Below are 6,923 nucleotides of genomic sequence, written 5' to 3'. Positions count from 1 at the left end.
AGAATTGGAATTGGACAATTATGTTACCTGATATTACCATAGAAAGAGAAGAAGTGATCTGCAATGAAAAAGAAAATACAGTCACGTCAGTTGAGGACCTGGTGTCACATGTTGCTAACCCCACTTTGTTCCCTGCAACTCCACATATCCCACATAATTGTTCTCCCTCTTCTACACCAACAGTACCTGTCCAAATTCCTGAGGCTTCGGATAACCCTGAGGTAAGTAAAGAACCAAATTTGATTAATACTGACAATTTAATTACAAATGATATTGATAGTGTTGCAGAAACAAGGTATCAATTGCCTCCCAGACGTAATAGAGGAATTCCACCAGATCGTTTTTCACCTGAAAATTTAAAGAAGTCGAACTACCCAATTGCAAACTATGTCTCTACTCATCGATTATCTGAAGCATGTGCAGTTTTTGCTAATCATATGACAACTGAATTTATTCCATCTAAAGTGCAAGATGCTTTGGCTGCTCCTCAATGGAAGAAAGCTATGGATGAAGAGATGCTGGCTTTGAAAAAAAATCAAACTTGGGATTTAGTTTCATTGCCACAAGGAAAACGACCAGTTGGATGCAGATGGATTTTCACAATTAAACACAAGGTAGATGGTACCAATGATAGATACAAGGCGAGATTGGTTGCCAAAGGATATACTCAGACATATGGTGTTGATTATCAGGAAACTTTTGCACCAGTTGCAAAAATAAACACAGTTCGTGTTCTAATATCACTTGCAGCAAATTTAGATTGGCCACTCCAACAATTTGATGTGAAAAATGCTTTCCTACATGGAGAATTGAAGGAAGAAGTTTATATGAGCCTACCTCCAGGATTTGATCTATCTGAAAATCCAAATTTGGTGTGCAAGTTGAGGAAGTCACTCTATGGGTTGAAACAGTCTCCTAGAGCTTGGTTTGGCAAATTCAGTTATGCCATGAAGAAATACGGTTATCGTCAAAGCAATGCAGATCATACTTTGTTTCTGAAGAGGAGGAAAGGGAAGGTCACTGTTTTAATTATATATGTTGATGATATGATAATAACAGGTGATGATACAGAAGAGATTGATAAATTGAAACATTATTTATCAACTGAGTTTGAGATGAAGGATCTTGGAGGGCTGAAATATTTTTTGGGAATTGAAGTGGCTAGATCTCAACATGGTATTTTCTTGTCACAAAGAAAATATGTGTTAGATTTATTGAATGAAACTGGGATGCTTGGGTGTAAACCTGTTGATACTCCTATTGTGCAGAACCATAATCTTGAGATTCTTCTAGATCAAGTTCCAACTAATAAAGACAGGTATCAGAGGTTAGTTGGAAGACTTATTTATTTATCTCACACCAGGCCAGATATTGCTTATGTTGTTAGTGTTGTGAGTCAATTTATGCATTCGCCTAGTGAAGTTCATATGGAAGCAGTTATGCGAATTTTACAGTATTTGAAGTCTGCACCTGGCAAAGGGCTGATGTTCTCAAAACATGGACATTTGGAAATTGAAGGTTTTACAGATGCCGATTGGGCAGGAAATCGAACTGATAGGCGTTCAACATCAGGTTATTTTACATTTGTGGGTGGTAACCTTGTTACTTGGCGAAGCAAGAAACAGAAGGTTTGTTCTTTGTCCAGTGCAGAAGCTGAGTATCGAAGCATGGTTCATGGCGTATGTGAGATGTTGTGGATTCGGAAATTGTTAAAGGAATTGGGCTTTGTGGCTAAAGATGCCATGAAATTGTATTGTGATAATCAAGCTGCAATCGACATAGCTAATAATCCAGTCCAACATGATCGTACTAAACATGTGGAGATTGATAGACATTTTATTAATGAAAAATTGGAAAGCAATGTGATTAGTGTACCACATGTGAAATCAGAGGAACAACTTGCAGATATTTTGACTAAAGCAGTGTCTAGCCATGTATTTAGTGACTCACTTGACAAGTTGGGCATTGGTGACATCTACGCACCAACTTGAGGGGGAGTGTTGGCGTGAGTCCTATTTTAGATAGGAAATTAATATAAAGATTCTTGTAAATATTGTATTACTTGTTCTATTAGGATTAGCTTTTATCTTTTCCTTGGGTAAGAAGACATTGTACACTATATATACACCTCCTTTGAGAGAAGAATAATATCAGAAATTCACCATATATCCTTATATTTGACTCAAATAGTGCATAGTGGGGTTTTCTTGGGGAGGAAGCCTGTTCAAAAGCAGCTGACAACATCTCTAGGCCAAGGTTAGTGGCTAAAAATATCCACTCTGCTGATTCTGAAGTAGCCTATAGAAGAAAAGAAACTAGCTAATTATAAATTCAATTAAAAATTAAAGATAACAATCAAGAAATATATGCACGCAAAAAAAAAACTGTTAGGCTAGCTTGGCTGGCTGGCTATGGTTATGATCAAGTTTTGAGTGACCACTACCTTTATGGGCTCGTCATAGACATTATAGTTGTACGACCTCATCCCTGAAACTCAAGGAGGGCCTGTAAGGATTACTTCTAGGTGCTAAAGATGGCTCAGAAGAAGATTGATCTCCAAGATGAGATTGCAAACCAGGAAACGAGTTGTTGCTCTCTCAATTTCCACAGCTAATAAGCAAGTGCTTTTCTTTGAGACATAAATACCTCTGTCTGGTTATTGAGAAAACGGAGGAATTTAAATAGAAAAAGAAAGGAACTGAAAACAATGAGAAGAAGATGCTATAGTATTATTAGTGGAGAAGAGGTTTTAGTAAAGGCAATAATGGAATAAAGAGAAAACGAGAGAGTTTCATGGAAAATCGCAGTGTGGTGGAAAAGCTCGGTTTTTCACTTTCAGGTCCTAGCTAATGATATCTGAAGGAATTGTAATTCTCATTAACTGAAAGAATGGTTTGTACAAGCTTTATATTAAAATACAACGATAGCTGTCAAATAAAGCTGTATTAGATTAGTTACAGACAGTTAACTAAGATTAACTAACAAACGATTTACTGTAACAAACTAATTATTTACTGCCTTTAGCCCCCCTCAAGCTGAAGTGAGGAGAACACACTGTGAGCTTGGTGCGAAGAAAAGAATGTCTGGCAGTAGATAAGGGTTTGGTAAAAATATCAGCAAGCTGACATTCAGAAGAAAATGTCTGGTAGTAGATAAGGGTTTAGTAAAGATATCAGCAAGCTGACGTTCAGAAGAAACAAATTTTGTAGACAAAAACCCTTTGTTGAACCAATTCCCTTGTAAAGTGATAATCAACTTCCACATGTTTTGTTCTGGCATTAAACACTAGATTGGAAGCAAGATGAATGGCAGATTGATTGTCACACCAGAGAAGAGGAGGAGAAGGTAACTGAAAGCCAATGTCTTTGAATAACTTGGACAAATAGAGTAACTCAGTAGCAGTCATAGCAAGACCACGATACTCAGCTTCAGTAGAACTGCGAGACACAGTTGGTTGTTTCTTAGCTGACCAGGAGATTAAATTTGAACCAAGATAGATACACCAGCCACAGGTAGACCTCCGATCAATGGGACACCCTACCCAATCAGCATCTGTGAAAGCTTGTCTCGAAGAAAAACATGTCTGGTAGTAGATAAAGGTTTCGTGAAAATGTCTGCAAGCTGATTTGCAGAGGAAACAAATCGAATTTGTAAGAAGCCGTGATGAACCAATTCTATAGTGAAATGATAATCAACTTCGACATGTTTGGTTCTTGCACTAAAGACTGGATTAGAAGCAAGATGAATGGCCGATTGATTCTCTTCCCATCTTGTGGAATGTCGGTGATCCCCATCCAACATCTATTGTGCTCATATGGCTGCCCATATCAAATACTGGAACACCCAACAGTTTGGTGTCCATTGCACCTGAGCCATCAATTTCAAACTCAGAGGCAGACATAAATAGAGAAATACAAAAACATATGTTTCCTTACAGGGAACTGGAAAATATATGTAAAGAAATTGAAAAGGCCAAAAAGACATAAAAGTGCACAACCCAGAAGCTTACCAATGAGAAGGTTAGAAAGCCCCAGATCAGTCAAGTGTTTAACCAAAGTCAGGATAAAATCCATGAATGCATAGTTCCCAAAGGTCACAATAACGACTTTATCCTTCACTCTTTCGTGAACCAGTTCTTTGCTCAGTCTAAATTTCTTCAAGGGTGGCATTTTCTTTGTGTGTAGAGGAGCTTCCCAAATGGGTCTTGTTGACATGCTTCGAGGCTCTAGTGAAGGTTTGGGAACTGCTTGAACTTGAGAAACATTGGGTGCTTGCTCTACAGGAGGAGAACCTGCATCTGTAGCAATTTGTGAATTCACAAAAATTAAACACGTGCAGGGAGAGGGAGAAGACTGAAATCACAGACAGAAAGCTTAATGAATGAACACCAAATATTGCAAGAAAGGGTGCATTGACAAGAAGCAAATGGCTTGAGTTCTACAATATTACTGATGGCAGCATGGAAAATTAAATTTACTACTTTTCTATGTGGGAACCGCATGCAGTGTAATCATTAGTAAAGTGAAAATATTATATACATATGTGTATATATATATATATATATACAAAATTTGGGGCAGATATCCAAATCCCATTTCATATTGGTGTCTGCCAATAGCTCAATCAACTCTCATGCAAACTCCAGAATGCTATAATATGAGGAAATGAAAATATGAAGAAATGACATACAAAGGTGCCACAATGTTTAAAGCTTGAAACTTTTGGTGTGTAACAACAAACTAGAACCACAAAGTTGATCCACTTTTTTCAACCCAAGAAAAAACACACAAAAACTAAACCAAAACCAAACTCAAGCACCAAAAGTCAGACGTTCGATCACAGGACAAGAGTAAAGTTGAGTTCAGTTTCTAAATGAGCTTATGCTGTCACAGTCGAATCAGTTAGATCACTAAGTTAGTAGTTGTCATTAGTTAGAGATGTTGCCGGACGAGTGAAATGGATATTGTATAAACAAGAGCACCATTGCGACCCCACAAGAATAAAAGACAATGAAAATATAATTTGCAGGTGCTAAGCAAATAAGCCTTGAATTATTCAACGGGCAACTAAGATCTCAAAAACCCATTTCCAATATGTAATGAAAGTGATAGAAATTGAAGCATAAGCGTAAGAAACAATAACAAAATCAATGGGCTAGGAAACCCAAAAGGAAAAAGCAGAGAGAGAAACTGACAGGAAAGCCAGAAGGTGGTGGAATCTACAACAGACTTGCCAGAGTAAATGGCCGATGTCACATACAAAGACGAGAAGATGATCCCAATTATTACAGTGGCGTATATAGTCACGAACACTGGCTTCGCATTGTCAAACGCATTCCTCCACCCCATTGTTTCGCTTTTGGGATTTGTTTACTTGTTATCCGTGGCAAAAAAGTTTCCATAAGAGAAGGGAAGATTCTGACATAATTGATTCAACCGTTGATTATGAAATAATTTACTAATTAAAATGTTGATTATTGTATTCTGTATTTGGCAGGTGAACAGACTCTTCCTTCAAATTTTATTTCATTATTTTGTGTTTACCATTTTGCCCTCGTATATTAAAGAATCATCTGTTTTAGTACATTTATTTCTCAAGGACATTAAGGAACTTTAAAAAATTTAACCCTTCTTTTGTCAGATTGGTAAGAAGATAATAAAAGTGACTTATGAAAATTAAGTACCTAAAACCCACAAATTATGGATCCTATTTTAGCTTAGTTTTAATCTTTTAAATGTTTCCATTTTTGAATCCTTTTGGAAATATTAAATTTGTTACGTTCCACGTCAATTTTTTTGTTACATGCCACTATGTAACAAATGTAGTTCATATCCCTGACAATATTTACATAAATTTGGGGGGTGTATTCAATTATGATTTTAAAAGATTATTTTGAGATAAATAAGTCTTGTGGTATTCAATTAAGACTTTTAAATAATCTAAACAAGTCTTGTGGTATTCAATAAGGACTATTATGATTTTTTTTTAAATCTTTTAAAAAAATCTTGTAAGTCATTACATTCTTAAATAGTCTTTTAAAATCCACTGGACTTATTTATCCATAAATAGTCTTTTAAAATCTCAATTGAATACACCCCCCCTTGATGTTTTAATTAGGATTTTTTTTTTATTATGAAAAATTTGAGTCTTTGTTTTAAAGGTGATGTGTCAACTTTAAATTCTTTGGATTGAAAATTAAATGACGTGGCATGTGGGGAGTGAAAGTCAAGCAGATCTTAGTAGAGAAAATCAAAGCAGAAGATTTGAATCCTGTTTTTCTTCTAATTTCTTCGGTCGGTACCTGATTCTCATCCCCGTGGGAGCACTCATCCATTCAAAGACATAATATAATAATGAATTAAAAGTCATTAGTAGATTCAGTCAATAATAGGAAGCTTTTATTTTAAGACACTATATAGTTTACTAATTTGGAAGATAGGAATACAATTTCACATAATTAGTATAAGGCCAAACACCAAAAAGTACGTAGTACCTATTTTTACAATAATGTAATTAAAAAAATATTAAAATTGCATACAATGTCACTACTTCAAAGTCATATCAAATGTCCACGTTGCCGCCATTGCAATCGCCACCGCCATTGTTGCCATTCCTGAGCCACTTGCAGCACCTGCTTAGCCATCGCCTCATCCCAGCCACCACCGACGTGCCCATCGCCAGCCAACACCTCCTGGCTAGCCACTCGTCGGCAACCAACTATGTTGCTCTCAACCTAAAAAAAATTAAGAAATTTAGTGTTCAAGAAGAGACTCAAACCTTGACCCTCAAAGGAGGAAAGCCTCATTTACAAACCACTTCATCAACCTTGTTTTTGTGGTATTTTGTCAGTTACGCAATATTTATATTAACAGTCAATGGTTTTTCTTTATAAAAAAAAAATTATTTCACGTTTGGGCCTCCTC

The sequence above is a fragment of the Prunus dulcis genome, chromosome 1 (genome assembly GCF_902201215.1).
Source record: "Prunus dulcis chromosome 1, ALMONDv2, whole genome shotgun sequence".
Taxonomy (NCBI): domain Eukaryota; kingdom Viridiplantae; phylum Streptophyta; class Magnoliopsida; order Rosales; family Rosaceae; genus Prunus; species Prunus dulcis.
The sequence above is the reverse complement of the archived record's forward strand: the minus strand, read 5'-3'. Positions refer to the sequence as shown.